The sequence below is a fragment of the Phyllobates terribilis genome, unplaced genomic scaffold (assembly GCF_046119375.1).
Source record: "Phyllobates terribilis strain yellow unplaced genomic scaffold, ASM4611937v1 Scaffold_325__1_contigs__length_2139453, whole genome shotgun sequence".
Taxonomy (NCBI): domain Eukaryota; kingdom Metazoa; phylum Chordata; class Amphibia; order Anura; family Dendrobatidae; genus Phyllobates; species Phyllobates terribilis.
The window spans coordinates 240,943-262,839 of NW_027363085.1; the positions used below are offsets into that span (position 1 = coordinate 240,943).

The 21,897-nt window shown below is 47.8% G+C and overlaps 13 non-coding genes across 13 annotated transcripts; all 13 read left to right on the top strand.

The window, feature by feature from the left end:
* The first annotated feature begins 244 nt into the window (after positions 1–244).
* On the top strand, positions 245–429 carry LOC141221571 (U2 spliceosomal RNA). Its single transcript, XR_012289595.1, has one exon. It is a non-coding gene; the product is annotated as a U2 spliceosomal RNA (small nuclear RNA).
* A 1,115-nt stretch (positions 430–1,544) lies between these two features.
* Positions 1,545–1,735, top strand: LOC141221230 (U2 spliceosomal RNA). The gene has a single exon (XR_012289271.1). It is a non-coding gene; the product is annotated as a U2 spliceosomal RNA (small nuclear RNA).
* A 1,115-nt stretch (positions 1,736–2,850) lies between these two features.
* On the top strand, positions 2,851–3,041 carry LOC141221231 (U2 spliceosomal RNA). Its single transcript, XR_012289272.1, has one exon. It is a non-coding gene; the product is annotated as a U2 spliceosomal RNA (small nuclear RNA).
* Positions 3,042–4,153: 1,112 nt separating this feature from the next.
* Positions 4,154–4,344, top strand: LOC141221232 (U2 spliceosomal RNA). The gene has a single exon (XR_012289273.1). It is a non-coding gene; the product is annotated as a U2 spliceosomal RNA (small nuclear RNA).
* Positions 4,345–5,459: 1,115 nt separating this feature from the next.
* Positions 5,460–5,650, top strand: LOC141221233 (U2 spliceosomal RNA). Its single transcript, XR_012289274.1, has one exon. It is a non-coding gene; the product is annotated as a U2 spliceosomal RNA (small nuclear RNA).
* A 6,055-nt stretch (positions 5,651–11,705) lies between these two features.
* Positions 11,706–11,896, top strand: LOC141221234 (U2 spliceosomal RNA). Its single transcript, XR_012289275.1, has one exon. It is a non-coding gene; the product is annotated as a U2 spliceosomal RNA (small nuclear RNA).
* Positions 11,897–13,014: 1,118 nt separating this feature from the next.
* LOC141221489 (U2 spliceosomal RNA) lies at positions 13,015–13,205 on the top strand. The gene has a single exon (XR_012289520.1). It is a non-coding gene; the product is annotated as a U2 spliceosomal RNA (small nuclear RNA).
* Positions 13,206–14,323: 1,118 nt separating this feature from the next.
* On the top strand, positions 14,324–14,514 carry LOC141221235 (U2 spliceosomal RNA). Its single transcript, XR_012289276.1, has one exon. It is a non-coding gene; the product is annotated as a U2 spliceosomal RNA (small nuclear RNA).
* Positions 14,515–15,631: 1,117 nt separating this feature from the next.
* Positions 15,632–15,822, top strand: LOC141221236 (U2 spliceosomal RNA). Its single transcript, XR_012289277.1, has one exon. It is a non-coding gene; the product is annotated as a U2 spliceosomal RNA (small nuclear RNA).
* Positions 15,823–16,939: 1,117 nt separating this feature from the next.
* LOC141221538 (U2 spliceosomal RNA) lies at positions 16,940–17,129 on the top strand. Its single transcript, XR_012289567.1, has one exon. It is a non-coding gene; the product is annotated as a U2 spliceosomal RNA (small nuclear RNA).
* A 1,118-nt stretch (positions 17,130–18,247) lies between these two features.
* On the top strand, positions 18,248–18,438 carry LOC141221237 (U2 spliceosomal RNA). Its single transcript, XR_012289278.1, has one exon. It is a non-coding gene; the product is annotated as a U2 spliceosomal RNA (small nuclear RNA).
* Positions 18,439–19,556: 1,118 nt separating this feature from the next.
* On the top strand, positions 19,557–19,747 carry LOC141221490 (U2 spliceosomal RNA). Its single transcript, XR_012289521.1, has one exon. It is a non-coding gene; the product is annotated as a U2 spliceosomal RNA (small nuclear RNA).
* Positions 19,748–20,865: 1,118 nt separating this feature from the next.
* LOC141221238 (U2 spliceosomal RNA) lies at positions 20,866–21,056 on the top strand. Its single transcript, XR_012289279.1, has one exon. It is a non-coding gene; the product is annotated as a U2 spliceosomal RNA (small nuclear RNA).
* The last annotated feature ends 841 nt before the right edge of the window (positions 21,057–21,897 follow it).

Consider the following 21,897-nt stretch of genomic DNA (forward strand, 5'->3'; position numbering starts at 1 on the left):
GCTGCAAGGTTTTGACTGGAAATTGTTGGACATGTCATGGAGGAAGAAGAAACGTGGAAGAAGAAAAATGTTGAGTTGATGTTTTTGTTGGAAGTTTTTTGTTGTTGATGTAAGGATATGTTATGTTATGTTTTATTTATTAATTATCATTAAATTTTCTTAAAAAAAACAAAAAGTTGAATTCGGATGATGAAGGCGTAGGCGACATTTTTTTGGTTATCCATGCAAATGGAATTTAATTTATGTCGCTTCTTCTGACGCATTCAATTAAAAAAATCTGTTCTTATCAGTTTAATATCTGATACGTCCCCTATCTGGGGACCATATATTAAATGGATTTTTAGAACAGGGAGATGGAAAAAGAGCTTGCTCTGTCCACTCCACGCATTGACCTGGTATTGCAGTATCTCCAGGACCGGTGCACCCCTTCTTTAATGCAGTTTCTAAAATCAGAAAGAATTGAATTCAATGTTTTTTGTTCATTTTGCTTGTTTGTCGGATTTTGGGATGGACTCTTTGGCTTTGCTTTTCTTCTCCTCATTGGATTTTTCATGTTCAAAGTTGCAGAAGCCAGATTACAAGCTCATTTTGGTTCAACTTCAGCAACTGTGCATTGCATTGCCATGTAATGTGATGCAATGCTATCTTTCTAGCTCTCCCTTTTTACTTCCTTTTGGATAAACAGACATATTAGGCAAGCATTTTGGAGCTTTCACCTAAATAACTACAGGTGGTGAGATAAGCTGCACAATATAATTGACCTTTCAGTATATTGTTGCACACACACCATCTATTTAGCAAATGCCCTTGTTATCAACAGCAGCCTTTTAAACTCACCTGAGCTAACAGGTATGTGCGCTGGTTACTCTGCTGCGCTTAAAATTTCTTTTTTGGTTTGCTACAATGCCTTTTCTGAAACGTTGTCTCCTTCTGCTGGAACACTGACTTCTTTCATTTAATGCCTGCAGACTATAAAAGAGAACCCAACCCAAAAAGTTTGGTTGATTAGTCTGTGGCATTCTGTTAAACTGTTGCTTATGGCGGTCTCTGTGAGCTTCTCAGCGACATTCAGCCAGCCAGGTATCCTGCCTGCAGTAGATGGAATGTGGCAATGGAACGCTGGCTGCGCGTGTCATAATAGGCTCTGAGCCTTTATATACCTGTGCACAGCAGCAGCCACCTTCAGTCTGCTGCTGGACAGCCAGCAGCAGCAGCAGCAGGAGAGGTATGTAATCAGGAGCCCTCCTGCTAAGGGTAGACAGCTGCTCGTTCCACCCCACCCCCCGCCTTAATTGGTTCTCCTCCCTTCCAACGGTGTTGAGGCGGGTGGGAACAGCAGGGGGTGAAGGTGCTGTGTTTAAAGAGGTGGAGTTATGCAGATCTAAAACGCGTGGATTGCAGTAGCAGCAAGCCGAAAAGTGCAGGCATGTAAGGGATCTAGAGGTTGACAACATGTCTTCTTAACGGGAGTCCAGGAGCTCATCTCCACAAATGGACTTTTCAGGATCCTTGGGTGGCTCCGTAGTTTGAAACCAATTCTGGTTATCGCTTCTCGGCCTTTTGGCTAAGATCAAGTGTAGTATCTGTTCTTATCAGTTTAATATCTGATACGTCCCCTATCTGGGGACCATATATTAAATGGATTTTTAGAACAGGGAGATGGAAAAAGAGCTTGCTCTGTCCACTCCACGCATTGACCTGGTATTGCAGTATCTCCAGGACCGGTGCACCCCTTCTTTATTGCAGTTTCTAAAATCAGAAAGAATTGAATTCAATGTTTTTTGTTCATTTTGCTTGTTTGTCGGATTTTGGGATGGACTCTTTGGCTTTGCTTTTCTTCTCCTCATTGGATTTTTCATGTTCAAAGTTGCAGAAGCCAGATTACAAGCTCATTTTGGTTCAACTTCAGCAACTGTGCATTGCATTGCCATGTAATGTGATGCAATGCTATCTTTCTAGCTCTCCCTTTTTACTTCCTTTTGGATAAACAGACATATTAGGCAAGCATTTTGGAGCTTTCACCTAAATAACTACAGGTGGTGAGATAAGCTGCACAATATAATTGACCTTTCAGTATATTGTTGCACACACACCATCTATTTAGCAAATGCCCTTGTTATCAACAGCAGCCTTTTAAACTCACCTGAGCTAACAGGTATGTGCGCTGGTTACTCTGCTGCGCTTAAAATTTCTTTTTTGGTTTGCTACAATGCCTTTTCTGAAACGTTGTCTCCTTCTGCTGGAACACTGACTTCTTTCATTTAATGCCTGCAGACTATAAAAGAGAACCCAACCCAAAAAGTTTGGTTGATTAGTCTGTGGCATTCTGTTAAACTGTTGCTTATGGCGGTCTCTGTGAGCTTCTCAGCGACATTCAGCCAGCCAGGTATCCTGCCTGCAGTAGATGGAATGTGGCAATGGAACGCTGGCTGCGCGTGTCATAATAGGCTCTGAGCCTTTATATACCTGTGCACAGCAGCAGCCACCTTCAGTCTGCTGCTGGACAGCCAGCAGCAGCAGCAGCAGGAGAGGTATGTAATCAGGAGCCCTCCTGCTAAGGGTAGACAGCTGCTCGTTCCACCCCACCCCCCGCCTTAATTGGTTCTCCTCCCTTCCAACGGTGTTGAGGCGGGTGGGAACAGCAGGGGGTGAAGGTGCTGTGTTTAAAGAGGTGGAGTTATGCAGATCTAAAATGCGTGGATTGCAGCAGCAGCAAGCCGAAAAGTGCAGGCATGTAAGGGATCTAGAGGTTGACAACATGTCTTCTTAACGGGAGTCCAGGAGCTCATCTCCACAAATGGACTTTTCAGGATCCTTGGGTGGCTCCGTAGTTTGAAACCAATTCTGGTTATCGCTTCTCGGCCTTTTGGCTAAGATCAAGTGTAGTATCTGTTCTTATCAGTTTAATATCTGATACGTCCCCTATCTGGGGACCATATATTAAATGGATTTTTAGAACAGGGAGATGGAAAAAGAGCTTGCTCTGTCCACTCCACGCATTGACCTGGTATTGCAGTATCTCCAGGACCGGTGCACCCCTTCTTTAATGCAGTTTCTAAAATCAGAAAGAATTGAATTCAATGTTTTTTGTTCATTTTGCTTGTTTGTCGGATTTTGGGATGGACTCTTTGGCTTTGCTTTTCTTCTCCTCATTGGATTTTTCATGTTCAAAGTTGCAGAAGCCAGATTACAAGCTCATTTTGGTTCAACTTCAGCAACTGTGCATTGCATTGCCATGTAATGTGATGCAATGCTATCTTTCTAGCTCTCCCTTTTTACTTCCTTTTGGATAAACAGACATATTAGGCAAGCATTTTGGAGCTTTCACCTAAATAACTACAGGTGGTGAGATAAGCTGCACAATATAATTGACCTTTCAGTATATTGTTGCACACACACCATCTATTTAGCAAATGCCCTTGTTATCAACAGCAGCCTTTTAAACTCACCTGAGCTAACAGGTATGTGCGCTGGTTACTCTGCTGCGCTTAAAATTTCTTTTTTGGTTTGCTACAATGCCTTTTCTGAAACGTTGTCTCCTTCTGCTGGAACACTGACTTCTTTCATTTAATGCCTGCAGACTATAAAAGAGAACCCAACCCAAAAAGTTTGGTTGATTAGTCTGTGGCATTCTGTTAAACTGTTGCTTATGGCGGTCTCTGTGAGCTTCTCAGCGACATTCAGCCAGCCAGGTATCCTGCCTGCAGTAGATGGAATGTGGCAATGGAACGCTGGCTGCGCGTGTCATAATAGGCTCTGAGCCTTTATATACCTGTGCACAGCAGCAGCCACCTTCAGTCTGCTGCTGGACAGCCAGCAGCAGCAGCAGGAGAGGTATGTAATCAGGAGCCCTCCTGCTAAGGGTAGACAGCTGCTCGTTCCACCCCACCCCCCGCCTTAATTGGTTCTCCTCCCTTCCAACGGTGTTGAGGCGGGTGGGAACAGCAGGGGGTGAAGGTGCTGTGTTTAAAGAGGTGGAGTTATGCAGATCTAAAACGCGTGGATTGCAGCAGCAGCAAGCCGAAAAGTGCAGGCATGTAAGGGATCTAGAGGTTGACAACATGTCTTCTTAATGGGAGTCCAGGAGCTCATCTCCACAAATGGACTTTTCAGGATCCTTGGGTGGCTCCGTAGTTTGAAACTAATTCTGGTTATCGCTTCTCGGCCTTTTGGCTAAGATCAAGTGTAGTATCTGTTCTTATCAGTTTAATATCTGATACGTCCCCTATCTGGGGACCATATATTAAATGGATTTTTAGAACAGGGAGATGGAAAAAGAGCTTGCTCTGTCCACTCCACGCATTGACCTGGTATTGCAGTATCTCCAGGACCGGTGCACCCCTTCTTTAATGCAGTTTCTAAAATCAGAAAGAATTGAATTCAATGTTTTTTGTTCATTTTGCTTGTTTGTCGGATTTTGGGATGGACTCTTTGGCTTTGCTTTTCTTCTCCTCATTGGATTTTTCATGTTCAAAGTTGCAGAAGCCAGATTACAAGCTCATTTTGGTTCAACTTCAGCAACTGTGCATTGCATTGCCATGTAATGTGATGCAATGCTATCTTTCTAGCTCTCCCTTTTTACTTCCTTTTGGATAAACAGACATATTAGGCAAGCATTTTGGAGCTTTCACCTAAATAACTACAGGTGGTGAGATAAGCTGCACAATATAATTGACCTTTCAGTATATTGTTGCACACACACCATCTATTTAGCAAATGCCCTTGTTATCAACAGCAGCCTTTTAAACTCACCTGAGCTAACAGGTATGTGCGCTGGTTACTCTGCTGCGCTTAAAATTTCTTTTTTGGTTTGCTACAATGCCTTTTCTGAAACGTTGTCTCCTTCTGCTGGAACACTGACTTCTTTCATTTAATGCCTGCAGACTATAAAAGAGAACCCAACCCAAAAAGTTTGGTTGATTAGTCTGTGGCATTCTGTTAAACTGTTGCTTATGGCGGTCTCTGTGAGCTTCTCAGCGACATTCAGCCAGCCAGGTATCCTGCCTGCAGTAGATGGAATGTGGCAATGGAACGCTGGCTGCGCGTGTCATAATAGGCTCTGAGCCTTTATATACCTGTGCACAGCAGCAGCCACGTTCAGTCTGCTGCTGGACAGCCAGCAGCAGCAGCAGCAGGAGAGGTATGTAATCAGGAGCCCTCCTGCTAAGGGTAGACAGCTGCTCGTTCCACCCCACCCCCCGCCTTAATTGGTTCTCCTCCCTTCCAACGGTGTTGAGGCGGGTGGGAACAGCAGGGGGTGAAGGTGCTGTGTTTAAAGAGGTGGAGTTATGCAGATCTAAAACGCGTGGATTGCAGCAGCAGCAAGCCGAAAAGTGCAGGCATGTAAGGGATCTAGAGGTTGACAACATGTCTTCTTAACGGGAGTCCAGGAGCTCATCTCCACAAATGGACTTTTCAGGATCCTTGGGTGGCTCCGTAGTTTGAAACCAATTCTGGTTATCGCTTCTCGGCCTTTTGGCTAAGATCAAGTGTAGTATCTGTTCTTATCAGTTTAATATCTGATACGTCCCCTATCTGGGGACCATATATTAAATGGATTTTTAGAACAGGGAGATGGAAAAAGAGCTTGCTCTGTCCACTCCACGCATTGACCTGGTATTGCAGTATCTCCAGGACCGGTGCACCCCTTCTTTAATGCAGTTTCTAAAATCAGAAAGAATTGAATTCAATGTTTTTTGTTCATTTTGCTTGTTTGTCGGATTTTGGGATGGACTCTTTGGCTTTGCTTTTCTTCTCCTCATTGGATTTTTCATGTTCAAAGTTGCAGAAGCCAGATTACAAGCTCATTTTGGTTCAACTTCAGCAACTGTGCATTGCATTGCCATGTAATGTGATGCAATGCTATTGTAGCACCCTGAGGATTCGGCTGCTACAGGGGTATTGCACCTCAACCCAGAGGTGTGATATTCCACTCCCGGGTAAGGAAGGAGTGTGGAACTGAGCTCAGATAGACTGCATGCACTACATACATCCCATTTCAGAGGAGCAGGCCGACGGTACTCCCACTTAGAAATGTGCAGGTACAACCGAGCCTGTTCCTGGCTGGAGTGGGAGGGGGGTGGTACATCCCATGTAGTGTAGGGGCAGATAGGGGGAGCAGTCTGGGTAGTGATAGGAGCTCATTGGGTGCTGGTCACCTGAGCTCACACATAGAGGGATATATAAGGAGGGCACCAACTAGAATCAGGGTCAGATGCAGAGGACAAGTCAGACGCAGAGAGTCAGTCAGCTGCAGAGGAGTTGGAGAGGAGAGAGAAGGAAACAGCAGCCCTGGAGAGAGAGTGGAGCAGAGAAAGACCCAGAGGGGGAAGACTGAAGGGACCCAAGAACCCAAATTAGAGCACCGGGTGAGGAGTCAGCATCAGGGTACCGGAACCCAAGCTGGTGGGGGCAAAAACAATCCCCAGCCAGAGACCGGAGATCGTGGGCAGCGTTTGCCACGGTCACCCACCACATTCACCCCGAAGGCACACCACATGAAGGGTCAGGGAACCCAGGGCCAAGGGTGTCCCAACAGAAGGCCCGAGGGAGCTGGACCTAGGTGAATCACTGGTGGGGACGGCTGAAGAAAGGACAGAGGGAGAGCTCAGGGCCACGCTCCGGACTTGTTTGGGGGTTGGCTGGATCCAGGACCTGGTGGACGCAGCACGGCTCGGGTGGTCACTAGCAGCTGGAGTGACCAGTACAACATCTGCAGTAAGTAAACACCCTTAACTGCACAACCCGAGTCTGTCTTCATTGCCGGCTGCACCGCACCACCACAACCCCCATCCTCTGCGCCTGTCCCCTCTGAGGCTATACCCCTCCCGTTGGGGGTTATCCCACCAAGCTGCGCATCCACCATCAGCCTCAGCGGACCCTGCTGCAGCGGCGGCCACAGTGACCGCATTACAACGGGTGGCGTAGTCGACACAAAAGAACTTTAGTAACATCTGTAAAGCTGCCACATAACACTGAGCTTGACGCCCTGGGCACGGGACCGGGTCACAGCCGCTCGGAGACTACAACCCCCCCCCATCTGATCCGGTGCCGGGTATTCCCCTCAAAAGGGAATATGTCCCAGGGGGCGCGTCCACTTTGGCGTAGTCGGCAGGATTACGTGCCCGCAACACCCGGGTACTGCGTGCCTGAAGAAAAGTGCAAGTTTACCTCAGAAAGAAGTCTCCCGCCGGTTCCGGAGGGTCCACGCCATCGGACTCCATCACCAGTCGTTTCCCGCCGATTGTCCGCCATTTCCAGCTTGTTCCCGCCATCTGCAGAGTTTCCCGCCACTGGGCGACGATTCCCGCCAAAACCGCAGATTTCCCGCCTTGGAAGAGCAGCGGACGCCATTATGGGCGTGCCAAAGGAGGGCAGGAGGCCACCTCCCATCGTGGGCCGGGACAGAAAATGGCGCCAAAAGTGGAAACCGCCCCCACCAACAGAGACTGTGATGCTGGAGGTGTCTGTCAGCGTGAAAGAACTCCCCCTGGAGCTGACAGTCACCGAGTTGCCCTGGGACCGCCCTCGAAGTGGGAGGAGACGAAAGAGAAGAGAAAAGATGGGTGTCGCTTGGAGCAGTCTGGAGCGAGCGCACCCGGAGGCAGGAAGCCTGGAGAGGAGCAGCAGAAAAGCTCACCCGGAGATGTCCAGAGAGCAGAGCAGCACCGGCCCGCTGGCCAGGAGCCTGCTGGAAGCAGAGCAGAGCAGCACCGACCCGTTGGTCAGGAGCCTGCTGGACACCACGACCCCACTAGGCCTAGTGGAGGTCCTTGCACAGCTCCCCCGAGACCGGGAGTGTGCACAAACTGCCCTGGAGGGCCTCGCAAGGAGGATGGCCCGGGTACAGCGCGAGATACTGGCGGAGTGGAGCCGGGAGATGGCTCAGCACGCAGAGACCAGTCAGCGGAGCACGCTACCCTGGAAGAGGAAGCAGACCGCCTCTGAGGATGGCGCGGGAGGACCCAAGGCCGGAGACGGCGCCGAAGAGGGAGCCGAACGCATGGAGGCAGGTAAAGGGGACGCCTATACCCCAAGCCGTGACACCGCTCACCTGCCCCAGCTCCCCGTCGCAGAGCCCGAAAGTCCCCCTGCTGTGCCCGTAGCCGCCACGTCACCGCTATGGACTAGGCCCCGACCGGAAGCCGCCGCGACCCCTGTGACGTCACACGCACCGACCCGGAGCGTGACAAAGCAGGAATTACCACCAGCCTGGTCGCAAGGCCTAGTACCCCCGGGCGCCGCATCACCAACAGCGCCCCCTACCTCCGCGGAGCCTCCGGCCTGGCCGCAAGGCCAGGTAGCCCAGGGCGCCGCCGTATTAACGGTGCCCTTCACCTTCCAGGTGCCCCAGGCCTGGCCGCAAGGCCTGGGCAACCCGGGCGCCACCACCACCGCGCCCGCGCCCGCAATACCAAGGGTGCCACACCTGGGGGAGGACCTGTTCAGCCAGCTCACATGGCCGGACGGGCGGCCCTTCATCTGGCCCGAAGGATACCATGAGCTGGAACGGCAGCAGAGACTAAGACCCCTGGATGAACCCCTGATTCCGGCTCCGAAGCCCGTGGCACGGATCTCGCCCCCGCTAGCGGAAGCACAGTTTGAGTGGGACCCCACCGGAGAAGATCTAATGGGGTTCACTCAGGAAACTAGGGCAGCTGCAGCAGAGCGTGCGGAGTGCTGCCGCCAACAGCTCGAGGAGTTTGCGAGGGAGCGGAGAGAGAGGCGGGTCCGGGAACAGCAGGCCCAAGTACGGAGTGCCGAGCAGAAGAGCCGGACCAGGAGGGACCCCCGTGCAGCGCACAGTCCCCGTACCACCGGGACTGTAATAAAGTTCAACCAGCAGCACGGGTGGGGCTTCATTCGAGACAACAACACCCCCGGCAACGTCTTTGTCACGCGCAGAGACGTGGAGTCCCATCTGCCGGAGGGGCACAGAGGTCGTGACCTCTACATCGGAGATGAGGTCACCTTTACCCGGCACAAGTGTGCCAAAGGACCTTACGCCCTCCATGTACACCGCTTGACGGAGGAGGAGTTGCGGTACGGGGAGGAGGAGCAAGAGGACCCGGACGGGTCTGAAGTTCAAAGAGCAGGAGGAAGACGCCGTTGAGTGCGGCAGAGCAGGTGCTGTAAATAAGTTACCCAATGGGGGTATAAAGAAACTGAAACTGTTGCTGCTAAAATAGTCCCCGTTGGGACCAGTGAACTGTTACCCGTTAACCCCTTCATCCTACAGGCTGAGGACTGTGAGCAGCCATTCCCTTCCCTCTACCTGGCCGAGGACTGAGAGCGGCCAACTTTCCCCTGTATATAGTTGCGCGTCCTAAAGCGCCCCCTACCGGTTTTATAGGAAAACCAGTTTTTCTAAGAGACTGTCGTACTTTTCCCGGACACACGTTGCACAGTGTCCGGAGGAGGAACCTGAAACCAGAGACAAGAGAAGTCTACGAGAATGTTTTATATGAAAAGTTTTATATGATGTTTTATATGTTTATGTTTATAAAAATATGTATGTTTTTGGTGTTTTATGTCTTACAGCCCGAGGACGTGCTGTGATTTACCAGGGGGGAATGTAGCACCCTGAGGATTCGGCTGCTACAGGGGTATTGCACCTCAACCCAGAGGTGTGATATTCCACTCCCGGGTAAGGAAGGAGTGTGGAACTGAGCTCAGATAGACTGCATGCACTACATACATCCCATTTCAGAGGAGCAGGCCGACGGTACTCTCACTTAGAAATGTGCAGGTACAACCGAGCCTGTTCCTGGCTGGAGTGGGAGGGGGGTGGTACATCCCATGTAGTGTAGGGGCAGATAGGGGGAGCAGTCTGGGTAGTGATAGGAGCTCATTGGGTGCTGGTCACCTGAGCTCACACATAGAGGGATATATAAGGAGGGCACCAACTAGAATCAGGGTCAGATGCAGAGGACAAGTCAGACGCAGAGAGTCAGTCAGCTGCAGAGGAGTTGGAGAGGAGAGAGAAGGAAACAGCAGCCCTGGAGAGAGAGTGGAGCAGAGAAAGACCCAGAGGGGGAAGACTGAAGGGACCCAAGAACCCAAATTAGAGCACCGGGTGAGGAGTCAGCATCAGGGTACCGGAACCCAAGCTGGTGGGGGCAAAAACAATCCCCAGCCAGAGACCGGAGATCGTGGGCAGCGTTTGCCACGGTCACCCACCACATTCACCCCGAAGGCACACCACATGAAGGGTCAGGGAACCCAGGGCCAAGGGTGTCCCAACAGAAGGCCCGAGGGAGCTGGACCTAGGTGAATCACTGGTGGGGACGGCTGAAGAAAGGACAGAGGGAGAGCTCAGGGCCACGCTCCGGACTTGTTTGGGGGTTGGCTGGATCCAGGACCTGGTGGACGCAGCACGGCTCGGGTGGTCACTAGCAGCTGGAGTGACCAGTACAACATCTGCAGTAAGTAAACACCCTTAACTGCACAACCCGAGTCTGTCTTCATTGCCGGCTGCACCGAACCACCACAACCCCCATCCTCTGCGCCTGTCCCCTCTGAGGCTATACCCCTCCCGTTGGGGGTTATCCCACCAAGCTGCGCATCCACCATCAGCCTCAGCGGACCCTGCTGCAGCGGCGGCCACAGTGACCGCATTACAACGGGTGGCGTAGTCGACACAAAAGAACTTTAGTAACATCTGTAAAGCTGCCACATAACACTGAGCTTGACGCCCTGGGCACGGGACCGGGTCACAGCCGCTCGGAGACTACAACCCCCCCCCATCTGATCCGGTGCCGGGTATTCCCCTCAAAAAGGAATATGTCCCAGGGGGCGCGTCACTATCTTTCTAGCTCTCCCTTTTTACTTCCTTTTGGATAAACAGACATATTAGGCAAGCATTTTGGAGCTTTCACCTAAATAACTACAGGTGGTGAGATAAGCTGCACAATATAATTGACCTTTCAGTATATTGTTGCACACACACCATCTATTTAGCAAATGCCCTTGTTATCAACAGCAGCCTTTTAAACTCACCTGAGCTAACAGGTATGTGCGCTGGTTACTCTGCTGCGCTTAAAATTTCTTTTTTGGTTTGCTACAATGCCTTTTCTGAAACGTTGTCTCCTTCTGCTGGAACACTGACTTCTTTCATTTAATGCCTGCAGACTATAAAAGAGAACCCAACCCAAAAAGTTTGGTTGATTAGTCTGTGGCATTCTGTTAAACTGTTGCTTATGGCGGTCTCTGTGAGCTTCTCAGCGACATTCAGCCAGCCAGGTATCCTGCCTGCAGTGAATGGAATGTGGCAATGGAACGCTGGCTGCGCGTGTCATAATAGGCTCTGAGCCTTTATATACCTGTGCACAGCAGCAGCCACCTTCAGTCTGCTGCTGGACAGCCAGCAGCAGCAGCAGCAGGAGAGGTATGTAATCAGGAGCCCTCCTGCTAAGGGTAGACAGCTGCTCGTTCCACCCCACCCCCCGCCTTAATTGGTTCTCCTCCCTTCCAACGGTGTTGAGGCGGGTGGGAACAGCAGGGGGTGAAGGTGCTGTGTTTAAAGAGGTGGAGTTATGCAGATCTAAAACGCGTGGATTGCAGCAGCAGCAAGCCGAAAAATGCAGGCATGTAAGGGATCTAGAGGTTGACAACATGTCTTCTTAACGGGAGTCCAGGAGCTCATCTCCACAAATGGACTTTTCAGGATCCTTGGGTGGCTCCGTAGTTTGAAACCAATTCTGGTTATCGCTTCTCGGCCTTTTGGCTAAGATCAAGTGTAGTATCTGTTCTTATCAGTTTAATATCTGATACGTCCCCTATCTGGGGACCATATATTAAATGGATTTTTAGAACAGGGAGATGGAAAAAGAGCTTGCTCTGTCCACTCCACGCATTGACCTGGTATTGCAGTATCTCCAGGACCGGTGCACCCCTTCTTTAATGCAGTTTCTAAAATCAGAAAGAATTGAATTCAATGTTTTTTGTTCATTTTGCTTGTTTGTCGGATTTTGGGATGGACTCTTTGGCTTTGCTTTTCTTCTCCTCATTGGATTTTTCATGTTCAAAGTTGCAGAAGCCAGATTACAAGCTCATTTTGGTTCAACTTCAGCAACTGTGCATTGCATTGCCATGTAATGTGATGCAATGCTATCTTTCTAGCTCTCCCTTTTTACTTCCTTTTGGATAAACAGACATATTAGGCAAGCATTTTGGAGCTTTCACCTAAATAACTACAGGTGGTGAGATAAGCTGCACAATATAATTGACCTTTCAGTATATTGTTGCACACACACCATCTATTTAGCAAATGCCCTTGTTATCAACAGCAGCCTTTTAAACTCACCTGAGCTAACAGGTATGTGCGCTGGTTACTCTGCTGCGCTTAAAATTTCTTTTTTGGTTTGCTACAATGCCTTTTCTGAAACGTTGTCTCCTTCTGCTGGAACACTGACTTCTTTCATTTAATTCCTGCAGACTATAAAAGAGAACCCAACCCAAAAAGTTTGGTTGATTAGTCTGTGGCATTCTGTTAAACTGTTGCTTATGGCGGTCTCTGTGAGCTTCTCAGCGACATTCAGCCAGCCAGGTATCCTGCCTGCAGTAGATGGAATGTGGCAATGGAACGCTGGCTGCGCGTGTCATAATAGGCTCTGAGCCTTTATATACCTGTGCACAGCAGCAGCCACCTTCAGTCTGCTGCTGGACAGCCAGCAGCAGCAGCAGCAGCAGGAGAGGTATGTAATCAGGAGCCCTCCTGCTAAGGGTAGACAGCTGCTCGTTCCACCCCACCCCCCGCCTTAATTGGTTCTCCTCCCTTCCAACGGTGTTGAGGCGGGTGGGAACAGCAGGGGGTGAAGGTGCTGTGTTTAAAGAGGTGGAGTTATGCAGATCTAAAACGCGTGGATTTCAGCAGCAGCAAGCCGAAAAGTGCAGGCATGTAAGGGATCTAGAGGTTGACAACATGTCTTCTTAACGGGAGTCCAGGAGCTCATCTCCACAAATGGACTTTTCAGGATCCTTGGGTGGCTCCGTAGTTTGAAACCAATTCTGGTTATCGCTTCTCGGCCTTTTGGCTAAGATCAAGTGTAGTATCTGTTCTTATCAGTTTAATATCTGATACGTCCCCTATCTGGGGACCATATATTAAATGGATTTTTAGAACAGGGAGATGGAAAAATAGCTTGCTCTGTCCACTCCACGCATTGACCTGGTATTGCAGTATCTCCAGGACCGGTGCACCCCTTCTTTAATGCAGTTTCTAAAATCAGAAAGAATTGAATTCAATGTTTTTTGTTCATTTTGCTTGTTTGTCGGATTTTGGGATGGACTCTTTGGCTTTGCTTTTCTTCTCCTCATTGGATTTTTCATGTTCAAAGTTGCAGAAGCCAGATTACAAGCTCATTTTGGTTCAACTTCAGCAACTGTGCATTGCATTGCCATGTAATGTGATGCAATGCTATCTTTCTAGCTCTCCCTTTTTACTTCCTTTTGGATAAACAGACATATTAGGCAAGCATTTTGGAGCTTTCACCTAAATAACTACAGGTGGTGAGATAAGCTGCACAATATAATTGACCTTTCAGTATATTGTTGCACACACACCATCTATTTAGCAAATGCCCTTGTTATCAACAGCAGCCTTTTAAACTCACCTGAGCTAACAGGTATGTGTGCTGGTTACTCTGCTGCGCTTAAAATTTCTTTTTTGGTTTGCTACAATGCCTTTTCTGAAACGTTGTCTCCTTCTGCTGGAACACTGACTTCTTTCATTTAATGCCTGCAGACTATAAAAGAGAACCCAACCCAAAAAGTTTGGTTGATTAGTCTGTGGCATTCTGTTAAACTGTTGCTTATGGCGGTCTCTGTGAGCTTCTCAGCGACATTCAGCCAGCCAGGTATCCTGCCTGCAGTAGATGGAATGTGGCAATGGAACGCTGGCTGCGCGTGTCATAATAGGCTCTGAGCCTTTATATACCTGTGCACAGCAGCAGCCACCTTCAGTCTGCTGCTGGACAGCAAGCAGCAGCAGCAGCAGCAGGAGAGGTATGTAATCAGGAGCCCTCCTGCTAAGGGTAGACAGCTGCTCGTTCCACCCCACCCGCCGCCTTAATTGGTTCTCCTCCCTTCCAACGGTGTTGAGGCAGGTGGGAACAGCAGGGGGTGAAGGTGCTGTGTTTAAAGAGGTGGAGTTATGCAGATCTAAAACGCGTGGATTGCAGCAGCAGCAAGCCGAAAAGTGCAGGCATGTAAGGGATCTAGAGGTTGACAACATGTCTTCTTAACGGGAGTCCAGGAGCTCATCTCCACAAATGGACTTTTCAGGATCCTTGGGTGGCTCCGTAGTTTGAAACCAATTCTGGTTATCGCTTCTCGGCCTTTTGGCTAAGATCAAGTGTAGTATCTGTTCTTATCAGTTTAATATCTGATACGTCCCCTATCTGGGGACCATATATTAAATGGATTTTTAGAACAGGGAGATGGAAAAAGAGCTTGCTCTGTCCACTCCACGCATTGACCTGGTATTGCAGTATCTCCAGGACCGGTGCACCCCTTCTTTAATGCAGTTTCTAAAATCAGAAAGAATTGAATTCAATGTTTTTTGTTCATTTTGCTTGTTTGTCGGATTTTGGGATGGACTCTTTGGCTTTGCTTTTCTTCTCCTCATTGGATTTTTCATGTTCAAAGTTGCAGAAGCCAGATTACAAGCTCATTTTGGTTCAACTTCAGCAACTGTGCATTGCATTGCCATGTAATGTGATGCAATGCTATCTTTCTAGCTCTCCCTTTTTACTTCCTTTTGGATAAACAGACATATTAGGCAAGCATTTTGGAGCTTTCACCTAAATAACTACAGGTGGTGAGATAAGCTGCACAATATAATTGACCTTTCAGTATATTGTTGCACACACACCATCTATTTAGCAAATGCCCTTGTTATCAACAGCAGCCTTTTAAACTCACCTGAGCTAACAGGTATGTGCGCTGGTTACTCTGCTGCGCTTAAAATTTCTTTTTTGGTTTGCTACAATGCCTTTTCTGAAACGTTGTCTCCTTCTGCTGGAACACTGACTTCTTTCATTTAATTCCTGCAGACTATAAAAGAGAACCCAACCCAAAAAGTTTGGTTGATTAGTCTGTGGCATTCTGTTAAACTGTTGCTTATGGCGGTCTCTGTGAGCTTCTCAGCGACATTCAGCCAGCCAGGTATCCTGCCTGCAGTAGATGGAATGTGGCAATGGAACGCTGGCTGCGCGTGTCATAATAGCTCTGAGCCTTTATATACCTGTGCACAGCAGCAGCCACCTTCAGTCTGCTGCTGGACAGCCAGCAGCAGCAGCAGCAGCAGGAGAGGTATGTAATCAAGAGCCCTCCTGCTAAGGGTAGACAGCTGCTCGTTCCACCCCACCCCCCGCCTTAATTGGTTCTCCTCCCTTCCAACGGTGTTGAGGCGGGTGGGAACAGCAGGGGGTGAAGGTGCTGTGTTTAAAGAGGTGGAGTTATGCAGATCTAAAACGCGTGGATTTCAGCAGCAGCAAGCCGAAAAGTGCAGGCATGTAAGGGATCTAGAGGTTGACAACATGTCTTCTTAACGGGAGTCCAGGAGCTCATCTCCACAAATGGACTTTTCAGGATCCTTGGGTGGCTCCGTAGTTTGAAACCAATTCTGGTTATCGCTTCTCGGCCTTTTGGCTAAGATCAAGTGTAGTATCTGTTCTTATCAGTTTAATATCTGATACGTCCCCTATCTGGGGACCATATATTAAATGGATTTTTAGAACAGGGAGATGGAAAAAGAGCTTGCTCTGTCCACTCCACGCATTGACCTGGTATTGCAGTATCTCCAGGACCGGTGCACCCCTTCTTTAATGCAGTTTCTAAAATCAGAAAGAATTGAATTCAATGTTTTTTGTTCATTTTGCTTGTTTGTCGGATTTTGGGATGGACTCTTTGGCTTTGCTTTTCTTCTCCTCATTGGATTTTTCATGTTCAAAGTTGCAGAAGCCAGATTACAAGCTCATTTTGGTTCAACTTCAGCAACTGTGCATTGCATTGCCATGTAATGTGATGCAATGCTATCTTTCTAGCTCTCCCTTTTTACTTCCTTTTGGATAAACAGACATATTAGGCAAGCATTTTGGAGCTTTCACCTAAATAACTACAGGTGGTGAGATAAGCTGCACAATATAATTGACCTTTCAGTATATTGTTGCACACACACCATCTATTTAGCAAATGCCCTTGTTATCAACAGCAGCCTTTTAAACTCACCTGAGCTAACAGGTATGTGCGCTGGTTACTCTGCTGCGCTTAAAATTTCTTTTTTGGTTTGCTACAATGCCTTTTTCTGAAACGTTGTCTCCTTCTGCTGGAACACTGACTTCTTTCATTTAATGCCTGCAGACTATAAAAGAGAACCCAACCCAAAAAGTTTGGTTGATTAGTCTGTGGCATTCTGTTAAACTGTTGCTTATGGCGGTCTCTGTGAGCTTCTCAGCGACATTCAGCCAGCCAGGTATCCTGCCTGCAGTAGATGGAATGTGGCAAGGGAACGCTGGCTGCGCGTGTCATAATAGGCTCTGAGCCTTTATATACCTGTGCACACCAGCAGCCACCTTCAGTCTGCTGCTGGACAGCAAGCAGCAGCAGCAGCAGCAGGAGAGGTATGTAATCAGGAGCCCTCCTGCTAAGGGTAGACAGCTGCTCGTTCCACCCCACCCGCCGCCTTAATTGGTTCTCCTCCCTTCCAACGGTGTTGAGGCAGGTGGGACAGCAGGGGGTGAAGGTGCTGTGTTTAAAGAGGTGGAGTTATGCAGATCTAAAACGCGTGGATGGCAGCAGCAGCAAGCCGAAAAGTGCAGGCATGTAAGGGATCTAGAGGTTGACAACATGTCTTCTTAACGGGAGTCCAGGAGCTCATCTCCACAAATGGACTTTTCAGGATCCTTGGGTGGCTCCGTAGTTTGAAACCATTCTGGTTATCGCTTCTCGGCCTTTTGGCTAAGATCAAGTGTAGTATCTGTTCTTATCAGTTTAATATCTGATACGGTCCCCTATCTGGGGACCATATATTAAATGGATTTTTAGAACAGGAGATGGAAAAAGAGCTTGCTCTGTCCACTCACGCATTGACCTGGTATTGCAGTATCTCCAGGACCGGTGCACCCCTTCTTTAATGCAGTTTCTAAAATCAGAAAGAATTGAATTCAATGTTTTTTGTTCATTTTGCTTGTTTGTCGGATTTTGGGATGGACTCTTTGGCTTTGCTTTTCTTCTCCTCATTGGATTTTTCATGTTCAAAGTTGCAGAAGCCAGATTACAAGCTCAGTTTGGTTCAACTTCAGCAACTGTGCATTGCATTGCCATGTAATGTGATGCAATGCTATCTTTCTAGCTCTCCCTTTTTACTTCCTTTTGGATAAACAGACATATTAGGCAAGCATTTTGGAGCTTTCACCTAAATAACTACAGGTGGTGAGATAAGCTGCACAATATAATTGACCTTTCAGTATATTGTTGCACACACACCATCTATTTAGCAAATGCCCTTGTTATCAACAGCAGCCTTTTAAACTCACCTGAGCTAACAGGTATGTGCGCTGGTTACTCTGCTGCGCTTAAAATTTCTTTTTTGGTTTGCTACAATGCCTTTTCTGAAACGTTGTCTCCTTCTGCTGGAACACTGACTTCTTTCATTTAATGCCTGCAGACTATAAAAGAGAACCCAACCCAAAAAGTTTGGTTGATTAGTCTGTGGCATTCTGTTAAACTGTTGCTTATGGCGGTCTCTGTGAGCTTCTCAGCGACATTCAGCCAGCCAGGTATCCTGCCTGCAGTAGATGGAATGTGGCAATGGAACGCTGGCTGCGCGTGTCATAATAGGCTCTGAGCCTTTATATACCTGTGCACAGCAGCAGCCACCTTCAGTCTGCTGCTGGACAGCCAGCAGCAGCAGCAGCAGCAGGAGAGGTATGTAATCAGGAGCCTCCTGCTAAGGGTAGACAGCTGCTCGTTCCACCCCACCCGCCGCCTTAATTGGTTCTCCTCCCTTCCAACGGTGTTGAGGCGGGTGGGAACAGCAGGGGGTGAAGGTGCTTTGTTTAAAGAGGTGGAGTTATGCAGATCTAAAACGCGTGGATTGCAGCAGCAGCAAGCCGAAAAGTGCAGGCATGTAAGGGATCTAGAGGTTGACAACATGTCTTCTTAAACGGGAGTCCAGGAGCTCATCTCCACAAATGGACTTTTCAGGATCCTTGGGTGGCTCCGTAGTTTGAAACCAATTCTGGTTATCGCTTCTCGGCCTTTTGGCTAAGATCAAGTGTAGTATCTGTTCTTATCAGTTTAATATCTGATACGTCCCCTATCTGGGGACCATATATTAAATGGATTTTTAGAACAGGGAGATGGAAAAAGAGCTTGCTCTGTCCACTCCACGCATTGACCTGGTATTGCAGTATCTCCAGGACCGGTGCACCCCTTCTTTAATGCAGTTTCTAAAATCAGAAAGAATTGAATTCAATGTTTTTTGTTCATTTTGCTTGTTTGTCGGATTTTGGGATGGACTCTTTGGCTTTGCTTTTCTTCTCCTCATTGGATTTTTCATGTTCAAAGTTGCAGAAGCCAGATTACAAGCTCATTTTGGTTCAACTTCAGCAACTGTGCATTGCATTGCCATGTAATGTGATGCAATGCTATCTTTCTAGCTCTCCCTTTTTACTTCCTTTTGGATAAACAGACATATTAGGCAAGCATTTTGGAGCTTTCACCTAAATAACTACAGGTGGTGAGATAAGCTGCACAATATAATTGACCTTTCAGTATATTGTTGCACACACACCATCTATTTAGCAAATGCCCTTGTTATCAACAGCAGCCTTTTAAACTCACCTGAGCTAACAGGTATGTGCGCTGGTTACTCTGCTGCGCTTAAAATTTCTTTTTTGGTTTGCTACAATGCCTTTTCTGAAACGTTGTCTCCTTCTGCTGGAACACTGACTTCTTTCATTTAATGCCTGCAGACTATAAAAGAGAACCCAACCCAAAAAGTTTGGTTGATTAGTCTGTGGCATTCTGTTAAACTGTTGCTTATGGCGGTCTCTGTGAGCTTCTCAGCGACATTCAGCCAGCCAGGTATCCTGCCTGCAGTAGATGGAATGTGGCAATGGAACGCTGGCTGCGCGTGTCATAATAGGCTCTGAGCCTTTATATACCTGTGCACAGCAGCAGCCACCTTCAGTCTGCTGCTGGACAGCCAGCAGCAGCAGCAGCAGCAGGAGAGGTATGTAATCAGGAGCCCTCCTGCTAAGGGTAGACAGCTGCTCGTTCCACCCCACCCCCCGCCTTAATTGGTTCTCCTCCCTTCCAACGGTGTTGAGGCGGGTGGGAACAGCAGGGGGTGAAGGTGCTGTGTTTAAAGAGGTGGAGTTATGCAGATCTAAAACGCGTGGATTTCAGCAGCAGCAAGCCGAAAAGTGCAGGCATGTAAGGGATCTAGAGGTTGACAACATGTCTTCTTAACGGGAGTCCAGGAGCTCATCTCCACAAATGGACTTTTCAGGATCCTTGGGTGGCTCCGTAGTTTGAAACCAATTCTGGTTATCGCTTCTCGGCCTTTTGGCTAAGATCAAGTGTAGTATCTGTTCTTATCAGTTTAATATCTGATACGTCCCCTATCTGGGGACCATATATTAAATGGATTTTTAGAACAGGGAGATGGAAAAATAGCTTGCTCTGTCCACTCCACGCATTGACCTGGTATTGCAGTATCTCCAGGACCGGTGCACCCCTTCTTTAATGCAGTTTCTAAAATCAGAAAGAATTGAATTCAATGTTTTTTGTTCATTTTGCTTGTTTGTCGGATTTTGGGATGGACTCTTTGGCTTTGCTTTTCTTCTCCTCATTGGATTTTTCATGTTCAAAGTTGCAGAAGCCAGATTACAAGCTCATTTTGGTTCAACTTCAGCAACTGTGCATTGCATTGCCATGTAATGTGATGCAATGCTATCTTTCTAGCTCTCCCTTTTTACTTCCTTTTGGATAAACAGACATATTAGGCAAGCATTTTGGAGCTTTCACCTAAATAACTACAGGTGGTGAGATAAGCTGCACAATATAATTGACCTTTCAGTATATTGTTGCACACACACCATCTATTTAGCAAATGCCCTTGTTATCAACAGCAGCCTTTTAAACTCACCTGAGCTAACAGGTATGTGCGCTGGTTACTCTGCTGCGCTTAAAATTTCTTTTTTGGTTTGCTACAATGCCTTTTCTGAAACGTTGTCTCCTTCTGCTGGAACACTGACTTCTTTCATTTAATGCCTGCAGACTATAAAAGAGAACCCAACCCAAAAAGTTTGGTTGATTAGTCTGTGGCATTCTGTTAAACTGTTGCTTATGGCGGTCTCTGTGAGCTTCTCAGCGACATTCAGCCAGCCAGGTATCCTGCCTGCAGTAGATGGAATGTGGCAATGGAACGCTGGCTGCGCGTGTCATAATAGGCTCTGAGCCTTTATATACCTGTGCACAGCAGCAGCCACCTTCAGTCTGCTGCTGGACAGCAAGCAGCAGCAGCAGCAACAGGAGAGGTATGTAATCAGGAGTCCTCCTGCTAAGGGTAGACAGCTGCTCGTTCCACCCCACCCCCCGCCTTAATTGGTTCTCCTCCCTTCCAACGGTGTTGAGGCGGGTGGGAACAGCAGGGGGTGAAGGTGCTGTGTTTAAAGAGGTGGAGTTATGCAGATCTAAAACGCGTGGATTGCAGCAGCAGCAAGCCGAAAAGTGCAGGCATGTAAGGGATCTAGAGGTTGACAACATGTCTTCTTAACGGGAGTCCAGGAGCTCATCTCCACAAATGGACTTTTCAGGATCCTTGGGTGGCTCCGTAGTTTGAAACCAATTCTGGTTATCGCTTCTCGGCCTTTTGGCTAAGATCAAGTGTAGTATCTGTTCTTATCAGTTTAATATCTGATACGTCCCCTATCTGGGGACCATATATTAAATGGATTTTTAGAACAGGGAGATGGAAAAAGAGCTTGCTCTGTCCACTCCACGCATTGACCTGGTATTGCAGTATCTCCAGGACCGGTGCACCCCTTCTTTAATGCAGTTTCTAAAATCAGAAAGAATTGAATTCAATGTTTTTTGTTCATTTTGCTTGTTTGTCGGATTTTGGGATGGACTCTTTGGCTTTGCTTTTCTTCTCCTCATTGGATTTTTCATGTTCAAAGTTGCAGAAGCCAGATTACAAGCTCATTTTGGTTCAACTTCAGCAACTGTGCATTGCATTGCCATGTAATGTGATGCAATGCTATCTTTCTAGCTCTCCCTTTTTACTTCCTTTTGGATAAACAGACATATTAGGCAAGCATTTTGGAGCTTTCACCTAAATAACTACAGGTGGTGAGATAAGCTGCACAATATAATTGACCTTTCAGTATATTGTTGCACACACACCATCTATTTAGCAAATGCCCTTGTTATCAACAGCAGCCTTTTAAACTCACCTGAGCTAACAGGTATGTGCGCTGGTTACTCTGCTGCGCTTAAAATTTCTTTTTTGGTTTGCTACAATGCCTTTTCTGAAACGTTGTCTCCTTCTGCTGGAACACTGACTTCTTTCATTTAATGCCTGCAGACTATAAAAGAGAACCCAACCCAAAAAGTTTGGTTGATTAGTCTGTGGCATTCTGTTAAACTGTTGCTTATGGCGGTCTCTGTGAGCTTCTCAGCGACATTCAGCCAGCCAGGTATCCTGCCTGCAGTAGATGGAATGTGGCAATGGAACGCTGGCTGCGCGTGTCATAATAGGCTCTGAGCCTTTATATACCTGTGCACAGCAGCAGCCACCTTCAGTCTGCTGCTGGACAGCCAGCAGCAGCAGCAGCAGGAGAGGTATGTAATCAGGAGCCCTCCTGCTAAGGGTAGACAGCTGCTCGT